Source organism: Propithecus coquereli, unplaced genomic scaffold (genome assembly GCF_000956105.1).
Source record: "Propithecus coquereli isolate 6110/MARCELLA unplaced genomic scaffold, Pcoq_1.0 Scaffold94, whole genome shotgun sequence".
NCBI lineage: Eukaryota > Metazoa > Chordata > Mammalia > Primates > Indriidae > Propithecus > Propithecus coquereli.
This window is the reverse complement of record NW_012155729.1, coordinates 3,156,581-3,179,430: the sequence shown is the minus strand read 5'-3', so window position 1 is coordinate 3,179,430 and position 22,850 is coordinate 3,156,581. Positions and strand designations below refer to the sequence as shown.

Sequence of the window (22,850 nt, the reverse complement as noted above, 5' to 3'; positions counted from 1 at the left end):
TATCCGCCCCCCATCCATTCGTGACAACCAAACACGTCTCCAGACGTGTCCCCTTGGGACAGAATTGCTCCCGGCTGAGAATCACTGCCTATCTGCCTGGGGTTTAGAGACAGACGACAAACCTGGGCTTCTCTTCTTATAGATCTGTCCTGTTTCCTCTGAACTCTCTAGAAACCCTCCTCCCGGAGCCAGACCTCACTGGGACTGAAGCGTCTTTCGGTGGCTGTCCTTGGAGCCTGTGTCCCCTGGCCACACAGAGCGTGCTCGTCGGTTCCCACTGGCCCACGCTGGGCTGGCCTTGGCATCGGCCTCCCGTAGCCTGGACGGGGTCCACGCCGGATGGGCGCGGCGGGCAGCTGTGCAGGAGCAGTTCTAGAAGCAGCACGTTCGCTTTACGACCTGGAAACTGCTTCTGCCTGCATCTGGAGTAGGGTTGGAGAGAGTCTTGGACAGAGGCTGGGGGAGGATTAGTGAGCAAAACCCTGGGGTGTCATTTCCAGCAGACAATGATTTCCCTCCCTACCCATTGCTGAGGTGTAAATGCAGTGAGCTGCTGAGCTTGCACTTCACCCTGGCCTTGGGGAGCCATCGGTGTCTTTCATGGATCCAGCATTCGAATGTTGTTTAGAGGCTGAAATACCCTGCAGAGGGCCAGGGCGAGGAGGAAAAGCCGATCGGCTTCATAGATGAATAGAAATGGCTTGTATTTATAAAGCTCATTTCCCCCAAGTGCTCAAAGCACTTACACATAACAACATAATTATTTTCTCAGCATCTTAGCTTGGCAGTAAAGAAAAAAAATAGGAAGAAGAAGTTGGAGAATCGTAAGAAAGCTGGATTTATAGGAAAGAGGATTTACTTTGGAAACAGGAGACTCAGTTTCCGCCTCTACCTCGGTTGTTAGCTTGGCTATTTGGTTCGGTCACAGAAATTCTCTGGTTCTCTGTTTTCTGTTTTATAAAATGTAGAATGGTGTAAACTTTCCTTTTTTTTTTTTTCTTTTTTTTTTTTTGAGTCTTGCTCTGTCTCCCGGGCTAGAGTGCCGTGGCATCAACCTAGCTCACAGCAACCTCAAAATCCTGGGCTCAAGTAATCCTCCTGCCTCAGCTTCCTGGGTAGCTGAGACTACAGGCATGCGCCACCACACCTGGCTAATTTTTCTACTTTTAGTAGAGATGGGGGTCTCGCTCTTGCTCAGGCTGGTCTCGAACTCCTGAGCTCAAGTGATCCCCCCGCCTTGGCCTCCCAGAGTGCTGGGATTATAGGCGTGAGCCACTGCACCTGGCCTACTTTCCTATTTTTTTGACAAGGTCGATGTCAAGATAGTATTGTAAGAACTTGATGCAATTTTACAGGAACACAGAGTATTATGGTCATCTTTATTCTTCAGTTCTCTCTTATTGCCCCTGATTTTTGGTTTGCTTGACTTCTCGCTTTTAGCAGGGTGGTAATGATTTCGTTTTTTGTGAACTTTTCTGGAAACATAGAATATTTAGCCTAAAAGGTACCTCATAATCTAGTTCAATCTCTTCTTTTTTTCAGAAGAGGAAACAGGCACAGATGTGTTATTAATAAATCACTTAGACAGGGCTGCATGCAGGTTCTCGTGGGAGCTTGGTTCTCCGACACTGACGTTGCCAGTGGTCTTGTCTTTTGGACACTAACGCTCCCAGGGGTCTTGACTTTCGCTGGTGACTCTGCATTTCTGACCACAAGGAGAAAACAACTCTGCTTTGAGAGTGAATGGTTATTTTAGACGTGTAGCCTATAATTGAAGATAAGATTATTACAATGAAATAAAAATGAGAGATTATTAGATATTTATTCAAAAAGACAAGCGTAGGGAGTCAGATGACATTGAGGTTACATTCTATCTCTCCCAATCAAGGCAGGGGGAAGGTTTTGTGTCGGTCTGTGACAGTCCAGGGCTAGGTTAGAAGGCAGTCGCACCACTAACAGTTTGCTTTTGATGGTGTAAAATCGTGCAAAGTTGGTTTCCATTGTAAAGAGGAAGGAGCAATTTAAAGTAAAAGGAGTGCACTTGTGTGTGTGTGTGTGTGTGTGTGTGTGTGTGTGTGTGCTCTAAGAGTAGGGGAGAATAGACAATGAATAAATCTGTACTTTGTCGAGCAATCGCTGTGGAGGTAGGGATGGAAGCCATGTAAGTCGGACATATGGGCTTCTGGCAGAACGGTTGGCCCTCAAGGACTGAGCTGTCTCCACGACAGATGTTTTCCTTCACAACCTTTTGCTAGTCCTTCCTCCTAACAATGCCCCAGTCTCATAGCTCCAAGGCGAAAGCAGAAGACCAGTAGGATGAAAGGCAGATGTCTTAATAAAGTTTTATAAAAAATTCTACTATGGCAGAAACCTTCAATAAATTCAGTCATCCCTTCAAAACATATTTATCGACATCGACTACGTGTGAGAAACACAGGTGCTAAACACTATAGTACTTAGTACTGAGTACTCCAGGGTCTGGCTACTCAAAGTGTGGTCTCCGGACCGGCAGCATCGGTATCGCTGGGGACTGGTTAGAAGCTCCCACCTCAGACTTACTGAACCGGAATCTGCATTTTACCACGGAGCCCAGGTGAGAAGTGCAGCCGTAGGAAGCAGCCACGGAGGGCTTTATTACAAGAATATTTCTGAAGACTACTTTGAGAAATCACACAATTAGATGGGAAGGGAGCCCTCGAGATTAGAGGTGATCGGCTTTCTTATTCTTCATGGAACACAGCTTGATTTTGTCCCAGTAAAAACTGATGGAAACCATGTCACTTGGTCCCCTTAGGGTCAGTAGCTTTGGGAAGGACATCCGTGTTACCACAGCGCAAGGCTGGGAGCAGAGAAATGAACAAGTTCTGTCCAGTAGTTCCTGTAAGACGTCCCCAGGGATGGCCCTGGTATGGCTCTAGAGGTTATTCAGACAAGGACAGGAGCAACTGAGGAAATGTGGGCTACATGGCATAGGTATCTTATATTCTGCCTTTTATTTTCCTTCCCATTGAAATGCATCTTCAAACATTTAAAAAGTCTACTTCTCTCTCTGCTCATCTGAGGCTTATTTTCCCACTTGGTGTCACGGGGACAGCCACACCGCCATGCTCATTTCACACTCCGCATTGGTGGGCAGCTCACCGGGGCTGCAGGTCCTCGAGTTCCCCAGGAAGGAGGGTTGAAGCTCATTTTGTGAGCAGCAGGTGCGTGAGCAGGTCCCGGTGTGTGCGGGAGGCTCGCAGACATCCTGTCCGTGTGAGATGCAGAGACGTCCGGGCTGAACCCGAGCTGCAAATGAGAACATCGCTCCTGCCTGGCATCTCTCCAAGCAGCTCGGGAGTGAAAATGAGATTTCCGCAAACGGTCATTCATTGTTTATTTCTGACTCGAGCATCCTTCTCTCCCAGGCTTGTTTCAAACATCCAAACGTTGTTGTTGAAGACATGGCCGCCTTGCTGGTGCTCTCCCAGGAGGGGACGCCATTCCCCTTTGAAAAACAAGCAAGTTGCCCTAAGGACTCTTCATATGCTTTTTTAAAAAGCAATTTTTTTATTTTCAAAAATTTCTTATTTCCAGAAAAGTAGAAGTAAGAGTCCAATGAACACTGGCGTGTGTGTGTGTGTGTGTGTGTGTGTGTGTGTGTGTGTGTGTGTAAATGAAGAATCCAGGTCAGCTGTCTTCTAGAATCCCCACACCTGTATTTGTCTCTCCCAAGGCTAAGTGTTTTCGGCAACAGCGCCACACCACATTACGAACTGTGTGATCACAGTTTGTTTCATTACCAGTGATGTTAATTTTGATCCCTCGCTTAAGATGGTTTTTGCGAGAGGGCTCCATTGTAAGGTACCTTTTCTCCTTTCTAGTTAACAAGCGACCTGTCGATAGTTGGAGAGCATGTGAGTATCCTGTTTCCCGATAGGCTTTCACCCAATAGCTTTAGCTTTTATTGACATTTGATTAAATAAATCACAACATTGGGGTTTGCAAAATGATGATTTTTCTAATTTTATAATTCCTTCTGTATTTGTTGGTTGGCATTCTTTTGTAGAGAAGAGCTCCCCTCTCACCTTTCCTCTTTGTCTCTTTTCTCTGTCTCTGTCTAATTTCTGAATATTACTATGGAATTATGGATTATTAAAAATTCCACATGTTATAATCCATGACTATATATTTTTTAAATTCTCCAATTATTCCAGATGTGTCCCATTGGACCTTCGGGCTAATTCCTGTGTCCTTTGACGTGTCCCTACTGGATTAAAAAAACCCAGCTCCTTAGTTTGTGGTAAAAGAAGATGTTCCAGGCTCCCTTGTGCTTTCCCTACCTGAGGCTTGGAACCAAACATTGCCCCAAGGGGCTGTGGTCCTCTCAGTGGGAGATGGTGTTTAGAACAGTACTGAGTGGGGGCGCTAGGTGTGCTCCTGGCTACTGCGGTATCAATACTGCTAGGCCCTTTCTGTAGACGGAACTAGGAAATATATTTTTAAAAATAATAAATTTTTCCCAAGTTGATCTATAGATTCAATGCAATCTCCATCAAAATCCCAATAAGGTATTTTATAGAAGTTAGCAAGCTGATGTTAAAATTTATCTGAAAAATCAAAGGACCTGGCATAGCTATAATAAAACAATCTCGTGAAGAAAAACAAACTTTAAGAACATGCACTACCTAAGTTAAAGATGTATTATAAAGCTATAGTACTGGGTGTTACGGGTCAACAAATAGACCAAGGGCACCGTATAAAGAGTTTGGAAATAGATCCATACGTACACAGCCAATTGATTTTTTACAGATACACAAAGTTACTTCAATGGGAAAAGAACATCTTTCAACAAATGGTGCTGGGACAAGTGAATATCCATATACAACAAAATTACTCAAAATCATACACTACTCCATATATAAATCATATACCACTCCACATATAAACCATACACTACTCCATATATAAAACGTACACTACTCCATATATAAACTATACACTATTCCACATGTAAACCACACACTATTCCATATATAAACCATATAATACTCCACATATAAACCATACACTATTCCACATATAAACCATACACTACTCCACATATAAACCATACACTATTCCACATGTAAACCATACACTACTCCATATATAAACCATACACTATTCCATTTATAAACCATACACTATTCCATATGTAAACCATACACTACTCCACATATAAAAATCAACTCAGAATTAATCATAGAACTAAATGTAAAACCTAAAAGTATAAAACTTCTAGAAGAAAACACAAGAAAAAATTCTTTGTGACTTTGGGTTATGTAAAAATTTCTAAAATACACCACCAAAAGCATGATCTATTTAAAAAAATTGATAAATGAGATTTTACTAAAATTGAAATCTGCTTTTCAAAGTTCACTAATAAAGAAATAGAAAGACAAGACAGACTAGGAGAAAGGACTTACAAATCACGTAACTAATAAAGGAACTGATTCCAATATTTATAAAAAGAATCCTTTTAAACCTTAAAAAGATTTGTGACACCACAAGAAAATGCTACTCTTCTCACCAAATTTAGTTTTTGTTTTTGAGACTATAATTATTTTTCATAAAAATGTTATTGATGTTATTAGGTAATGAATTGCTATTGCTATTGTAAAATGTATTAGTATACAAAGTCATTAATGTATTAATCATCCTATCAATGATACGTTAATTAATGATTAATGATAGAAAATTATCAATACTTTTATGAATAATCACAAAATCACATGTATTTTAAAAATTTCCCAGTTTAATGTTGATTATAGTAACTATTGACAAATATAACCCACATTAACAAAAGCTCTTGGGGGTCGTCTTCAGAGCGAAAAGGGATCCTGGGACTAAGAGTTTGAGAACTGCTGTTGTCAACAGTAGATATTACAGGAGATGAGCAATGGCATTTTCTGTTTTCATATCAGCCAAGTGCTCTGTGGGGAAAGACCTTGTGCAAATTAAGGAAAGGTTGTTTTAAGGTCAGTTTGGGTTTCATTAAATACTTGGGTTGGGTCAGGCTCTCAAAGGGACCCTAATGACAAGTTCCCACTACAGCGCACGGTTATTGATGAGACTCAGGCCCTGCCACTCACTCCGGCGATGCCTTTTATCCCAGCGCAGTGCTAAGTGGAAGGAGGACGCACCTTCCTGCATGAGTCAGGAACGCCCTGAGTGCTCTGGTTTCTGGCCGTTTGATGAGCGTCATCCTGTTGTGCTCACCTGTTCAGGTGCCACCTGATGACCGTTTTTGGCTTGTTTTGTGTCCACGGATCTAGAGTCCCAGACAAAAACCCTTTCTTCTCTGGGTTCTTTGCTGCGTGTTGGAGAAGGCGCCTGGTTCCCTCGTCTCTCTCTTCACGCTGACGAACCGCGCACGAAAGCTCTGTGTCCACCTGGCTGTTTGGTCGTCAGCTGCTCTGCTCCGGTGGCCTGACCTTTGCAGCACACCTCTGTGGGGCGCAGCGGGGGAGAACCCGACGTCAGTGAGGATAAATGGGTCTCTGAAACGGAGTTTCTTCAGACATATTTGCAAGAGGGGAGTATGTGGGAGAAAAACTTAAATGTCAGTAATAAATACGTTGCAGTTTTCAACAAAGGAAGTGGTTCAGAGATGTTCAGTGTTGCCATTTGCTATTTCAAAATTATAGGGCTGGATGATGGTCCTGTTTGGAAGAGGAACATGATGGTTTTTTCTTTTTAAAGTGCATTTCATATTTCAAAGGAAATTTGAATTTCTGGGAAGGCCATTTATTCCCATAAATATTTATTTGGTGCCTATGGGTGTGACGGACAGTCCTGACTGCTAGAGTTCTTTATGTATTCTAGAGATAAGCCCTTTATCAGATTTCTGATTTGCAAATATTTCCTCCCACTCTGTTAGGCTGTCTTTTCACTTTTTTCATAGTGTTCATTAAAGTATAAAAGTTTTAAATTTCAATGAAATAGAATTTATTTTTCTTTTATTTCTTATGCTTTTGGTGTCACATTTAAGAACTCGTTACCAAATCTGAGGTTACAAAGGCCCAAGTCCATGCCCCCTACTTCTAGACCTTGTAATTGCTGCCAAATGGCTCCACGCCCGTTTCCTCTGGGTCATGTGACCTCGGGGTCTGTCCCTTAAGGATGAGCCAGGATGCTGGAGAGCACACCTGTGGGTGGGGGTGGGGGTGGCACGGGCAGCTGTCTGTGGAGGTGTGGATAGGAAACTTCCTAGGAGCAAATGTCTACCAGGGAAAGAAGCACGAGTTATACCTATGGGCTTGGCACTGAGGATCAGAGACTTTCTAGGAAGTACTTGGGGGTTATCAGTTGGAGAAAAAAGGGGTGGTGAAGAGGAGGTAGAGGAATAGGGTAAGATGCTATCGCTAAGGAAGAAGGATGTGCACCCTCCTGGTACATAGCACAGTGCCACGGACACCAAGGGGCCCGACACAGGTGCAGTGAGTCAGAGGTAAACTGTTATACCTGCGGCAGGAGGTGGAGAGAGGTGGCCAGGAGAATGTGCCTGGTTGGTGGGATGCTTGGCCCAGAAGTGGGCAAGGACGGAAGCAAGGAGGGAAGAAAGGAAGGAAGGAAGGAAGAACGGAGTTGGGACAGCCACCAGGTAAAATCTATGGGGCTCGTACCTTTCGGTCCTGGGGGAGATCTTGGGCAGATTCATCTGCACTAAACTTCGTTCGTGGAAGCAGGTAAGGTTTTACGGTCCCGATTTTACTGAAGATGTAATTGGAGCCCAAGGTTAAGGCATGGAGTGGTTTGCCCAAGTCCATACAGACCTCCTGACTTCCAAGGCAAGCCTCTTTCCTGAAACTACCTGAGCAGTAATGAAGCCATCGGCTGAGGTTTCTCCAAGGAGCGAGTCAGCCTCCCCACGATTTCACAGTGACCTAAATGCCTTTCTTCTTTCAGGCCGTGGATTGATCAAATGTCATCTTACACATGGACATAGCCGGTGACGAAGGTGACGGTGAAGGGAACAGGGACAAAGGATCCTCAGGGTTAAAGCAAAGTCCCGCCACCCACCCCTTCCTCAGGAAGCCACCGCCTGGGCCAGCGCCCTGGACTGCCAGTGGGGTTTAGTCCCCCGAATCTTATCAGAGAAATGACTTCCTTTTCTGAAAGTTCAGTACCTTTTCACTTTGCTAAATGCCAACTAGTTCTGTGTTTCTTTCTGCTGCAGACTCCATGGCAAACCCGTGAAGTAGCTGATTAGCCTGGACTGTTGGAGCTGAGCTGATTCTAATTAAGGACAATTAGTTTGCGGAGTTTAAACCGACGCCGGAAGTGCTCCTCGCCCAGCCACACAGGAGCTTGATAAATGTCACAGCACAATTGGCAAATGTTGGCAATCAGAGGCAATAAAACCACTAATGGCTTTCAACAATTCCGTCAAAAAAGGTCACACGTTAGTCAGGGGTGGATGAGCAAAGGGAGGACTGTCTCACCAGGAATCCAATCAATTTGCCGGATTTGGGGAAAGGAAACAAAATGATGTTGAAGACGGGACCCCAGAGCAACCGGGTGTCGAGGAATTCTGCTGAATGTTCAAGAAGAACTTTAGTTCCCGATACCTTTTGTGACCTTTTGGGTTTCTTAGTTTTTGTAATAGGAGTGATTGGTAAGTTTGGGTTCACAGGTCTGAGAAACAGTGCTGCCCGTTTGTAAAGCTCCAATTTTCTCCTTAACCATTGTCTCTCCTAGTGGATGCTCTAAATAACTCCGGGAGGCATTGACGGTTAAGGCAGCGAAGTCTACTGGGGCTTACTCGTTGATCGTAAGTAAGTAGTTGTAGCTCACAAGTTATTTCTTCCGATAATCCCGTGAGCTCTTCTTTCGAAACCCTGTGTCAGGTCCCCTGTTAATTCCAGCAGGTGGTGGGAAGGGAGAGACACCGTGGGGTGTGGCTTCATCACTCTCAAGGAGACGGGATGCACAGGAGATGGAAATAAAACCAGAAAAACGGCGAGGAAAATATAATCGGAAGAAAATGTAATTCAAACATTAAACAAAATGTTGATGAATATGAACAATTATCCGTTTTTATAAATAGTGTCATGTAACGCCCCAAAACCCAGTTGGCTTAAAATCATAACCACGTATTTACTCACAATTCTTTGCAGCAGCAGTTGAGGGTGGGAGGTTCTTCTGGTCCCAGCTGGGATGGGCCACGGGTCTGGGTGTCAGGTGACTGCTGGCTGGGGCGGCTCCCCGTGCATCCCGTGTGTGGACGGCAGGAGCAGCGGGAAGGCCTGCCCGGGCCCAGCCGTGCCCAGCCTCTGCTTCCATCCCGTCTTCTCACGTCCCGCTGGAGCCGAGGCAGGTCCCACGGCTGAGCCGAGTGTGTCGCCAGCCCACAGCTGGGTAGAGAAGAACTGGGGCCGTCACTGCAATTGAACCACCATAAAGGAATGTGAAGACACAGTGACTGAGACCATATAATGGTCCCGGGATGGCCTCTGGGGAGGACGGGATTTAAGGGTGTTTTAGCGACGGAGGCAGGAGGGGAGGAGCAGGTGCGTTGGGGCAGAGCCTGAGGGAGCGGGTGGCCCTTTATCCTCGGCCCCGCCAGGCGGAGTAAGGCCAGGTGCACTCTTCACCCCCTGCCACATTGTCGCATGGCCACTCCGTGTTGGGCCAGACCAGACGCGAGTCCCCATTCAGGGCCGGGGGTGATGGGGGACTGTGCCTCACCCCTCTCCTGAGCCCTGTCACGATGGAAGCTACAGCTCGCCTGACTCCTGCAGGGGACCAGACGCATTTCTTCTCTTCCTCTGGAGAACGGCAGCGGAGGCCCAGAATCCCCGCCTGTGTCCCCGGTGTAACTCCGTGGCATTCGGTGGGGAGCAACCCGGTATGAACTGGTCATCCAAGTGACCGTGAGCAGGACCGAGTCCCCTACAAACGTTTCCTAAGGGAATCTCTGCCCTGGGTACTGCGGGAGGTTCTAGGGTCACGGAGACGGGAGGAAGCTTACAACATGGCGGTGGTGCCGGACACACACACGATTGCGGCGTGGCTGAAGAGGGCAGTGGTAGGGACGGGCGCGGGGGCTGTGGGTGCCCAGCCCCGTCGGAACCAGACCAAGATGCAGGACTCGAACATGGGAAGATGGGAGAAGAGACATTCTTTGTAGAGGTGACAATGGACGTGATGAGCGTGGAGATGGTCTCTCGGAGAGATCTCTGAGACTGCTGAGATGTCCACATGGGAACACCAGTGAGCGGGTGAATGTCCCCTGGCATTTCTGAGGGCTCCTCAGAGTTGGCCCAGCACAGGAGCCAGGGCAGGGGTCTGGGGAAGTCTGGAGAGGCCTCTTCTCTCTCGGGAGGACACAGTCTGCTGTTGGGTTTTATGGTGGGGTGGGCATTCATTGGTAGCCACCGTCTTTTTATATTCTCCACACGTTGTGGTCATTTCCCATATTATGAGCCATTTGGTCTTTCCCCACGAAGAGTCCTGCTTTCCCAGGGCAGACCCACGGCCTGACAGGTGTCATTCCTGGGGGCGCAGGGCAGAGCCCCGCTTTCTGGCCCACCATACTACCTAATATCCCTAAGTAAGTTCCTAGGTGGCCAGAAGCCGAGGCCACAGGAACAGGGGTGCGCTGGAGTGGAGGAGAAACGGCAGGCGGTGGCGGGGCAGGCAGTGGCGGGGCAGCCTGGTCACCAAAACAGACCTCGGCCTTAGGTGTCTCTGGCGGAGCAGGGACCGAGCTCCCCTCGGGGCTGCGGTTTTGAACACGGGCAGGAAGGAAGGCAGCTCCTGACGTCCGTCTTGCTGTCCATGATGGGGGGCCGCCCCCTGGTTTCTCTGCCCACCCCCTCTGCTGTCAGAACGTGGCCAGGAGACAGGGACGTCAATTCTATTAAGCCCAGAACAGTGATTCATCTGTGTTCTCCGCATCTGAAATCAAATCAGAGTCAAATCTGATCACCGAGGAACAGAGAGACTCATCATGTCCTGGGCTTTGCTGACAGTGCCCATCACTGCCGTCGGGAGGGAGGCAGGGGGTGGGTGCAGCCAGCCTGGCCATGTGGGGGTGCTCGTACCGGGGTTTTGTGTGCCCAGCACAGGACCCCTGCAGAGGCAGCACCCGGTCCTCAGCTAGGGGCTGCAGTCGCGATATTCGGGGCTTCTGTTTTGAGGCTAGAGGCTCTCGGTCTTCAGGAAACCCGGATGTAGATCCAAATGCCAGGGCAAAAGGAATTCCAGCAACCATCGCAGGCAGGGGTCTTTGACAGTCGTGCCAGGAGGCGACGCCACAAAGCACATCGGGGAAGGGCGGGAGGAGGGGAGGAGGGGCCGAGCGTTGCCTGAGACCACCCAGGTCAGCTCACTGTCTTGTCCGGGGCTGGCTCCAGTTCCAAACGCCGCTGGAATTAGGATTTTCTAAAGTCGGTGTTTTGGGCAATAAGAAAAGTAAGCTCGTCTGTTAGAGCCTCTGGTCTGCGGAGGGTCCCACTCTGAGACTTGGAAGTTTTGTGGGAAGACGTCCCATCTTTTCTTTGCTCAGTGTGGACACATTTTCATTATTTCCTTTCAACTCTATTTAAAAATCTAAGCCCCACGCAGTAGGGCACCCTGCATTTCGTACCACTGCATCCAGGACATGGCGTAGACGCTCCGTAAATACGTAAGCAATACGTGTGAACCGTTGTGTTTTTCAGTCTATTAAATTTAACACCTCTGAGGAAAACGAGTTCCCAAGAGTGACAACCCTCTGTGTAAACTTACACGTCGTTCGCTTTGGCCTTGAGAAAGAAATCAGCGTTGCAAGTTCAAAGGAATAGGCGATCGGGTTGTTCTGTGGTCGTCAATATCTCCCTTCCTCACTTTTATTTTTAAAGCAGTGAAACTATTTTACCAAATAAAATTGTACTCAGAGCTTTAGTCCATGACGATGCACAAGCCAGGGCTTCGTTCAGAACCTCAGCTTCGTTTCTTCCACACGGTGGCTCAGAGGGTATCCGATTCCTGGCACCCCTGGGAATGGGAAACCCGGGGCCACCCAACCCGGGGCTCTCTGCTGTGCTCTTCTTTAATTCATATATGGGCTCTATTTTAAAATTAGAAACATGTTTTTTGGTAACCGCCTTGAGGTTCTTTGTGTGCTTTCCTTTGGTCTCCTTAAGTGTTCTTATTGTCCTCTCTTCTAGGTGCTCGTCTTTCTTCTCCAGGAGTGGCGTAGTCACCTGCCACCTAATGACGTTTTGCTCAATGACAGACCACGTATATGACAGTGGTCCTACAAGACACCATATTTTTACGGTTCCTTTTCTGTGCCAGATACGCAGACACCATTGTGTCACAGCGGTCTGAGGCGTTCAGGGCAGTGACACGCTGTGCAGGAGGTCGCCCGGGAGCAGCAGGCCGCGCCGTGGAGCCTGGGTGTCTGGCGGGCTCTCTCGTCTGGGTCTGTGTACGTGCACCCTCTGATGTTTGCACAACGACGAAAGTGCCTAGCGACGCGTTTCTCCGAACGTATCGCTGTCGGTAAGCGGCATATGACTGCATTTTATTGGGGACGTGTTCTAAATGTTCGCCCAGTTCTTCCTGTCTCTGGCTGCTGGGCCCTTTCAGAGGGGCTGTAACCTTTTAGTGTTGGTTCGGCACGGTTCACGTCTTATTGCTAGAAAATACATAAAGGTGGGAATGGTGATCCCTATGGCATCCTGAAAACGCAATTTTCGCACTAGATTGACGATATCTTTTCTTCTTGGATATTGGATCCACGTCTTAACCCTTTGGGAGGATAAAGACCTAAGTAGGATTGGGGTCAGAGGCGGTATTTCCCTTTTTGTTTGTGTAGGAAACGAGACTCCGGCTGAGGAAGCCCCTGCCTGGCGTCCGTCAAGGGGCCGGAAGTGGAAACGCAGAGAGGACGTCGATGTCACAGCGGCGATCATCAGCCATCTGCTGCGCTCTTACCCGGAGCTGGGCACTGAGACAGGTGTTTACTCACGTGATTTTTATTATAGTTCCTTACGAAACTGAGTTGTCAGGTTACTAACATGACATTTGCCCTGTGGCGTAGACAGTTATTTTTCCCACTTACAGATAAAGCGTCTATGTCCCTGCCCGAGATCTCATAGGCAGAGAGGGCAGGACTTGGGATTCTCATGCACACCCGCCTGTCTTTGAAGCCCTGGATGGGTCTCACCCGCCGCCCTCTCCGCTGCCCCTTAACACTTAGCTCAGTGGGCGGCTTCCATGTTTAGAACAATCCTTTATGTTCGCTTGGTGTATGAGTGAACCTCCTCATCTCCTCTACGTCCTTCCCCCGCACAATAGCTCAGCTATTATTGTTCTTTTAATTGCTCTCATATTTAACGCTTCATTAAAGACACTGGTGGGTGGGGGGCTGCCGCCAGGTGATGGATCCTGCCCCCTTTTGCTGTGACCTTTCCCGCCCCTCGGTTCGCTGATTCACAGGTCGCTTCCTCATTACCATGAAACCCGGGGGCAGAACAATCCTGTTTTGGTTGCCATTAGCATTTCGCTTTGGAGCTCTTCTGCGTGCTGGGCGTGGCGCTCTCCAAGGCTCCAGCGCAGACGCTTTGTGTTTCCGCTTTGGGACGCAGCCCCAGTTACAGTCTCTCTCTGTGGGAGAACATCGAGGGACAAGCCCAAGGCGTCGGGTACCCAGACGGGGGCTACTGCAGAGGCGCGGTGGCAGGAGGAGTCGGTTTCTTCCCGTGCAGTGAGTTTGGCCAAAGCCAGGGTGGCCGCCAGAGTCCAGATTGGCGGCTGTCCAGCAAGTCGTCCTCCCAACCATTGTCAATAGAAAAGAACCCACACTCCAAAATAACTGAAAGAGGTTTATTCTGAGCTGAATATGTGTGACCATGGCCTGAGAGCCACGCCCGGGAAGCCTTGAGCGAGTGGTCTTGCCGTGGCTGGGTCACAGTGTGGTTTTATACGTTTCAGGGAGACAGGAATCACTCGTAAAGTCATAAATGAGTACGTGGAAGGTGTACATTGGTTTGTCCCCAAAAGGCAGGACACCTCTAAGCAGGGAGTTATAGGTGATAGGTGGGTTTAAAGATTCTTTGATTTGTCATTGGTTAAAGTAGTGAAGCTTTGTCTAAAGGCTTGGAATGTTTTAAGTTAAGGATGTCTGTCAATCAGAGACAAGCCACCGACATACTCAGACTCAGAGATCTACTAAGTAAACTGAGGACCGGCAGGTGTGGTTTAAGCTTTGCCTTGCGTAGCCTCCGGCCGGTGAATGAGTTACAAGGGGCATCTCCAGGAAGGGAGGGGCCTGTCTGACCTCCCTTCTCATGGCCAGCACCTCAGCTTTAGGGTATTTCTGGGGTCCCCTTGGCCAAGAAGGGGTCTGTTCAGTCATCCGGGGGGCTTAAGGTTTTATTTTAGTTCACACCATCTGGGGAGTGCCTACCCTTCACCCCTGAAGATTGAATCCCAGAGGGTTTTGATGGGTCCTGCCAGGTGTATTTAAGACAAAGGCCCCTGGAGAGTCTGAGGCACACCCTTGGGTAAGGTGGCACCAGCCACAGCTGTCCAGGGGGGACAGGGCTTGGCATTTACCGTCATTTACCCCTGAAGTCAGAGACCGGGAGTTGGCTCCAATCATGGAAGGTGCGTAGCTGGTACTCAGTGAACGGCAGGCATCACTGCTACTCGATCAGGAGCGGGGGGTGACCCTGGAACACAAACAGGAAGCGGGTTCAGCAACACAGAGGGTCAGAGTCAGGCATGATGGGAAAACCCTGGGATGCAGGTTTAAAGGCCGGGGCCAAATAGAAAGGCCCCAGAGACAGGTCCTCCTGGGAGGCCAGTGATGAAGGGCCTCGAACCCCTGACTCTACGCGAGGCCGCCTCCACCCGCCCGGCTTCTGCGTGTTCAGCCTCACCACGGCCCTGCCTGGCCTGGCCTCGTCCCCCAGTTCCTTCAGGATCCAGACAGCGCAGGAGGTCGGTCCACCTCGGCAATCTTCCCACGTCCTGAGTAACCAACACCTAAGGGACCTTCCTCCCCGCCTGGGCCCCCGGTGTGCCCTTCCTGGCAACTCTGCCCAGAGAAATGAGAGGAAGAATGAATCAGCTCATGGGAGGGAGGTCGGCGAGGAACTCGGCGGGCGTGTGGGGACCCTGCCGTGATTAATGACATGCGTCTCTTGTGCCCGGCTGAGTCAAATTTTTCACTTAGCACAGAGTGACCCCACGGCTAATTTAACTGCCTCACTCCCCAACCCGAAACAGATTCCTCCCTGAAGCTTGGAGAGTGAGATAACGGAGCTGCCTTCCCCGTCTGGGAGCCGGAGGGGTCTGGCATCAAACACCGCAGGGGAGGGAAGCAGCGTGGGCAGGGGGCGGCTTCTCCCCCGACCCCCGCGCCCGCACTGGCCCTGCCCGTGCCTTCCTCTCTGATCCCCGCTGTGGCCGAGACCCCAACAGACCCCAGCGTCCTCTCCTGCCCAGCCCCCCAGGCTGACATGCAAAGCGATTCTCTTTCCTACAGGAGTGACGAGTCATTCATTCATTTGCCTAAGCAGGAAAGTGACATTCAGAAATTTAGCTTCCATAGATTTCACTAATTTTCCCTTCCACGTGATTGTACCCAGGGCACTTTCGCCAGCTGGGTGCGAATGTGCAAGTTCCACATGCGCCATGTCGTCAAACAACACCCTTGCCAGGCTGGGGAGTGAATATCTCATTTTGCTTTAACAGGCATCTCCCTGATTGTTAGGCGGGATCAGGTCTGCAGGCGGCGGGTACAGGCCAGGAGGGAGGTTCCTAGGGGTGGAGAAGCCGGGACCGGTCAGGAGAAGGGACTGCAGGAAACCGCAGGACACCTGACAATCACCTGGTGACATCCCACACCTCCCGTCAGCCTCCCCCGGACCAGGACAACACGAGGAAACCACCTGGGCGTCCTCAGCTTCTCTCTGCACTCGTGGGGACTGACCCGTTCCTCTCTCTGCAACGTAGTTGCTCTTTGGGTAGCTTCCTTCTTTACTTTCACTTTGTGTACTTTCTTCCTTTTCTGTGATGAACTGCCTGTGTGGGGTGGCGTTGTGTGTGTGATCACTCCGTCCTCGGCTCAGCTCGGTCCCAGGACTCACCCTTGGCACTGGGAAGCCAGGACCAGGGAACGTCCAGACAGACCTAACGTGATCACAAGTGAAGTTGATCTACTTTTCGTACGTTAATTGCACGTTATTTCTTCTTCAAATTGCTTTCTTAATCCTTTGCCCTTTTTTTCTGTTTTTTGTCTTTTTGTATTGATTTCAGGAGTTCTTTATCTTTTATGACTGCAAGTGCTTTGCTAGATAATTGCGACATTTCTCCTGGTCTAGTCCTTGACTTTTAACTGTATTTGTGGTCCCTGCGACAAAGCAGAGGTTTTCAGTCCTAACGTGGGCAGAAGTGTCAACCTTGTCCCCTTTGGCTTTTGCTCCGCGTGCCCTGGCTACGAGGCCCCCCCAGATCTTCTAATACTTTCAGAATATCGCCTAACGGTGCCATTTTTGTTGAGGTTGTCCGCCTCTGATTTTGGGGGGGACAGTGTGAATTATGGATTTGACTGAACTTCCCCCTCAGATGTGTGGCCCACAGCGCTGGTGCTGGTTCATCGCCTGGTCCCTCCGTCCCGTGCAGCCACCACCTACCGAAATCACATCCTCGCCACGTATGAATTCCACGTACACGCGCCGGTCTGTTTCTGGACCCCACGTCTGTGCCACTGGCGTGTCTGCGGTCACTGTTCTAACAACACTATTTGGTTGCAATGGCTCTAGGAGATTTGGAATCTGGAGAGTTAGTTCCACATCTTGTTCTTTTCCAAAATTTTCTTGGCTCTTTTGTGCAGATGGACTTTCGAATCAGCATCAATCTTGGTGATGATTTTTTTCTATTTGTTTCCACCCCTTTCCCAGCTTAATCTTTCTTTTCTTATTTCTACTTATCTCTTTAGTTTCTCTCGTTTCTCTCTCATCACCCCCTTTCCTCCTTTCCCTCTATTTTCTTTGAGGAGGTGGAGAGACACCCGGGATGGAGCTCAGAAAATTTGAGTTTTAGCCCAAGTTCCCTCATGAGCCGTGGGACCTCGGGCGTCTCTGCTCTCTGGTTTTTATTTTTCTCTAAAATGAACAAGACGAATTCTGATTTCTGCTGTTCTCCTTTCACACGGCAGCTGTCTGTCTCTGTTCCCTTATCCTTCCCTCTCATTTATTCGTAGCTCTGCTCTCCAACTTCCATGTCACAGTAGGAACAGTCCTTTCTCTCTGTCTCTCCACCTTTCCATCCCCACCTTCCCCCCCTCGCCCCACCCTGCTGGCCAGGTGCTGCGGCCGTGTGGCTGGACCCCCCACACGTGGACTCAGCGTCAGCGATCGCTCCTCAGCAAGACAGACAGCGGCACTTGGTGGCAGCCGCTGGTGCATCTCCAGGCTTTCTTCCACTGAGTCCCTTTGAGACACAGAGGGACTGTCAACCGTGCTCACCTGGGGAGGATTGGCGACGACCTGCTGCCTGGGTAGCCCCCACCTGTCGGCCATGAGCCTCCACCCTAAACCTCAGCAAACGGCTGGACAGTGTTTGCCTCGCCTCGTGGCCGTGTTTGCTTGTCTATCTGCTGATGGTCCCGGTTCCAGGCTAATGAGGCTCCCAGCGAGGGTGAAGCATCGGATGGTCTGAGTCCTCACCAGCCTGAGGACCTGCTAAGCGCACAGCCCTCCTCTGCTCACCTGAGTTTTCTGCGGGCGGGGGGGAAGCTTTGGCCCGTGGGAGAGGCTGTGCCCCGCACCATTGACACAAGCCCACAAATTTGGTGGCTTAAAGTAACAAGAGTTTATCATCTTACAGTTTCAGAGGTCAGAAATCCAAAATGGGTCGGCAGGGCTGTGTTCCTTCTGGAGCTTCCAGGGAAGAAACCTTTTCCAGCTTCCAGAAGCTTCCTGTGTCCCTCTGCTCAGGGCACCTCCCTCCATCTTCAAAGCCTGGAATCGAGTGGCTCCAACCTCTGCTCCCGTCGTCACCTCCCCTCTGACCCCGATCTCCTGCCTGCCCCTGCCGGGACCCACTGGGACGACTCGGGCCTGTCTCTCCATCTCAAGATCCATAGGAAACACACTGATGGGCTCCTGGGACTGGGACACGGACGTCTTTGGGAGGCCACTATTCCGCCGCCCGCAACAGCGAACAAAGCGTGTTTGTCGTCGGGTGATGCACGAGCTTCTTTGTCAATCTGCTGAACAGCAAGATGTCGCGGCAGGCCCACAAAGACGTGCTTTCAAGGCCTGGTGAGGGTAAGCGACGTCCGGACGCCGTGACTGCTGCGTGGAGGAAGATATCTGCTCCTTCTCTTGGTCGGTCACAGGCACTGTGAAAGTCGCTCTGCCTTGTTTTCTGCGTTCACACGGAAAGGAACGTCATTTTCAGTTAAAGCTTAGTAAGAAGGTGGTTGTGGACCCCCTGAATCCTCTCCACGTGTGGTCAGGGAACCGGATTAGGAAACTGCTCTAGGACGCGCCGCAGTGACGAAGCAGGCGTGACGGGCGGGGTGGTGGTGACGGGCGGGCGCCCCGACAGAGAGGGGGCAACATGTTTGCGGGTCACAGGCCAACCCAGCGGCCTCCACGAGCACCCGTTGAAATGTCCCGTTTTGCCGGCACACGGAGAGCTTTCAGTTAATTGCACCTGGTTTTATCCTCATTGCTTTGAAGGGTCAGGAGTGACAGGGACAAGGAGGGACAGCCGGTCACCAAGCTGTCCCCCCTCTGCCCCGGAGGTTAGACCCGGCTGGAGCTCCCACCTGAGCACTCCAGCACAGCCTGCCCCCCTCACGGTTCCTCTACCGTAAAATCCAGTTTCAGTTTTTTCCTATTATAAATAGCTGAGATAAACGTACAGTGTTTTCCGTATTATAGATTATTTAAAAATCTCAGAATTGGAATTATGATACTATGTCGAACGATGTAAACATTTGATATGTTGCAAAATGGTTGTACAAATGGTTAATATTGATTTATGTTGTTACAGCAGTTATTTCACCGTATCCTCATCAGCACTAAGTATACTTTAAAAGGGCCAAACCAAAAACCTTGCTCTTTGTGTCACCTGTTTGTCCTTTGCCACAGGCAGCAGTGATCTCACCCCGATCAGAGCGCCGGGCTGTAGGCGACACTGCCCATTGAGGCGGGTCTGCGCTTGGGGCTCTCGAACCTCCCAGCTCGCATGTTGAAAAGGTTCCGCCCCTCCGCAAAGCACACTCTAGTGACAATAAGGACTGACGGACCCTCCTCCCCGGGTGACCCTGGTCTATGGGGACGCATCCTCCAGCGTCCCTTTGCTCCTCTGCCTCGGCACGCGTTGGCCTCCCTCTTCTCTGGGCAATTTGTGCTGTCCTGACCCTGTCCCGGCTACAGTCTGCGCTTGGTGGGCTCTTGGCCGAAGAATGACCAGACACACCAAAGTGCCGAGTCCACACTGTGATCCGGTCCTCTGGCTCCTTCCTTGCAAAAAGCACCAGCAGGGCCAACGCGAGGGAGTAACCCCAGGCAGGGGGCAGTTTCACACGAGCAGCTTTTTTTTTTTTTTTTTTTTTGAGACAGAGTCTCACTGTGTTGCCCGGGCTAGAGTGCCGTGGCATCAGCCTGGCTCACAGGAGCCTCAAACTCCTGGACTCGAGCAATCCTCCCCCTCAGCCTCCCGAGTAGCTGGGACTACAGGTATGCCCCGCAATGCCTAAGTTTTTCTATATGTTTTTAGTTGTCTAGATAATTTCTTTCTATTTTTAGTAGACACGGGGTCTCGCTCTTGCTCAGGCTGGTCTCGAACGCCTGAGCTCAAAGTATCCAACCACCTCAGCCTCCCAGATTGCTGGGATTACAGGCGTGAGATGCCACCACCCCCAGCTCTGAGCAGCTCTTTATCTTAGAACAAAACAGGTCTGTCTCCACGAGACAGACCAGCTCACTCACACTCTGATGTCTCGGATTGTTTCCTTTTATTGGTCCAGTCTGGGGACAGGCTCTCGCGAGGTGTGGGATGTTATCACATGATCAACAGGTGTCCTCAAAATTCAAGCTGCATGTAGAGTTCCCTCTAAGGAAGCCCACCAAGGGTCAGGCTGAACCCCAATGTAGATTCAAGCTAAGGACATAATAATTGCCCTTAGGTTACTCTAGGTCACCTTCTAAATCCCATCATGCCTCGGTGGAGAATTCCCTAATTGATACAGCGTTCCCTCCTTCCCCAGCTGCAACGGTTGCTGGGATGGGATTAAGGGTGGGGCAGCAGCACGATGGAGAGCCCGCCCCATCCTTCTTCCCAGGTGGGGCCATTGCTTGAGACAGCACCAAAGCAGGGCGCCCTTGTCCCGAGAACAGCCCAGATCCTAACTGTCCCCGTCCCGTGGCTTCTCCCGTCTCCCTCCATCTCATTCGGCACGATCTCCCCGGGAACTCCACTGCCCCTAAGGCAGATGTATCTTGGGGAAAAAATCTGTAATTTTTTAAAATTACATTTTGATAGTATACTACAGAATTTTGATATTACATTATTTATATTTATTTGATAATGTACTTGTGACAATTTATTACATAATGAATATGACAATTAAAAAATTACGTTAAGCGTATCTTGGGGCAAAATCCATTACCCGGGTGCACAATCTGCAAGTCAAATCTTTGACCCTGAGCTCTGCCCATCCCGCTGCCCACTGGGCCTCCCCAGCTGAGCGTCCTTTAGGGTCTTCAAACTCGGTCCGCCCACAACTGCAGTGGTTGTTCCTCGGGCCTCGTGAATCTTCTTCCCCCGTGTCCTCTAGATAGCTTGATAATACCGTCGCCCCCTTAGCGCTTTAAGCCAGAAACGTAGCCGTGTTTAAGTCTCGTCACTGCTGCCCTGCGTCACCAAAACGAAGCCTTGCTGGTCTTTCTGTCTCCAGGCCAGCCCTCCACACTTTAGCTAAAGTGGCCTTCCTAAATTGGCTTAGGGGCCCTCAGCGGCCAGCCATTCTTGTCGGGATTAAGTTAGAAACCCTGAGATCCGCCCACACAACTGCACACAGCTGGGTCTCTGCTGCCTCTCAGGTGTTTCTGATTTAACACGCGGATGGTCTCCCCCAGGACCCCGGGCTGCTGCAATACCAAAGTTCGACCACGAGATGGCAGCAAAGACCGCAGTTTGCCGAGATGCCCTGGTGTGCTGGGCCCCGGCCTGTAAATTCATTTTTTTTTTCTGTCCCAGCCAATATTGGTGATGGAGATTACGGCAGAGTGAGCAAAGCTGGTGTATCCGATGGACTATTTTCCCTGTGCTCTAGAGTCGTTTACTGTTTATGCCCCGAGGTATGATGTTCCCTCAGCATTTCACAGAGTCAGGTGCGAGTGGGTGCGAGTGGTTCGGAGTCCACTCACCTGTCGGTCCTACGGGGAGGCCCCTCCCTGTGGGAGGGGAGGGCTCTCGCGAGGTGTGGGATGTTATCACATGATCAACAGGTGTCCTCAAAATTCAAGCTGCATGTAGAGCTCCCTCTAAGGAAGCCCACCTGGGGGGCAGGGTGAACACCCCCCCCCCATGCAGATTCAAGCTAAGGACATAATAATTGCCCTTAGGTCACTCTGGGTCACTTTCTAAATCCCATCATGCCTCGGTGGAGAATTCCCGGATTGATACAGCGTTCCCTGCTTCCCCAGGTGCAGCGGTGCTGGGATGGGATTAAGGGTGGGGCAGCACCACGATGGAGAGCCCGCCCCATCCTTCTTCCCAGGTGGGGCAACTGCTGGGGACAGCACCAAAGCAGGGCGCCCTTGTCCCGAGAACAGCCCAGATCCTAACTGTCCCTGTCCCGTGGCTGCTCCCGTCACCCTCCATCTCATTCGGCACGATCTCCCCGGGAACTCCACTGCCCCTAAGGCAGATGCATCTTGGGGCAAAAATCTGTAATTTTTAAAAATTACATTTTGATAGTATACTACAGGATTTTGATATTACATTATTTATATTTATTTGATAATATGCTTGTGAGATAATTTATTACATAATGAATATGACAATTAAAAAATTACGTTAAGCGTATCTCGGGGCAAAATCCATTACCCGAGTGCACAATCTGCAAGTCAAATCTACCCTTTGCCCCTGAGCTCTGCCCACCCCGCTGCCCACTGGGCCTCCCCAGCTGAGCGTCCTTTACGGTCTTCAAACTCGGTCCGCCCACAACTGCAGTGATTGCTCCTTGGGCCTCGTGAATCTTCTTCCCCCGTGTCCTCTAGATAGCTTGATAATACCGTCTCCCCCTTAGCACTTTAAGCCAGAAACGTAGCCGTGTTTAAGTCTTGTCACTGCTGCCCTGTGTCACCAAAACGAAGCCTTGCTGGTCTTTCTGTCTCCAGGCCAGCCCTCCACACTTTAGCTAAAGTGGCCTTCCTAAATTGGCTTAGGGGCCCTCAGTGGCCAGCCATTCTTGTCGGGATTAAGTTAGAAACCCTGAGATCAGCCCACACAACTGCACACAGCTGGGTCTCTGCTGCCTCTCAGGTGTTTCTGATTTAACATGCAGATGGTCTCCCCCAGGACCCCGGGGTGCTGCAATACCAAAGCCCGACCACGAGATGGCAGCAAAGACTGCAGTTTGCCGAGATGCCCAGGTGTGCTGGGCCCGGCTTGTAAATTCATTTTTTTTTTTTTTTGTCCCAGCCAATATTGGTGACGGAGATTACGGCAGAGTGAGCACAGCTGGTGTATCCAATGGACTATTTTCCCTGTGCTCTAGAGTCGTTTACTATTTATGCCCCGAGGTATGATGTTCCCTCAGCATTTCAGAGAGCCAGGTGCGAGTGGGTGGGAGTCCACTCACCTGT

General features: G+C 49.9%; 1 protein-coding gene across 2 annotated transcripts in view; it reads right to left on the bottom strand.

The window, feature by feature from the left end:
- UCN3 (urocortin 3) overlaps positions 1-21,435 on the bottom strand; it is a 32,461-nt gene extending 11,026 nt beyond the window's left edge. The window contains exons 1-4 of one of the 2 annotated variants that reach the window (XR_001138340.1): positions 21,408-21,435; positions 14,572-14,687; positions 7,647-9,404; positions 5,803-6,683 (exon numbers count right to left, since the gene is read on the bottom strand). The gene's annotated coding sequence lies outside the window, so the exon portion shown is untranslated. Of the gene's footprint in view, positions 1-5,802; positions 6,684-7,646; positions 9,405-14,571; positions 14,688-21,407 lie in introns of those variants that run through there. The other variant, XM_012664930.1, reaches the window with a different exon arrangement.
- Between the last annotated feature and the right edge of the window lie 1,415 nt (positions 21,436-22,850).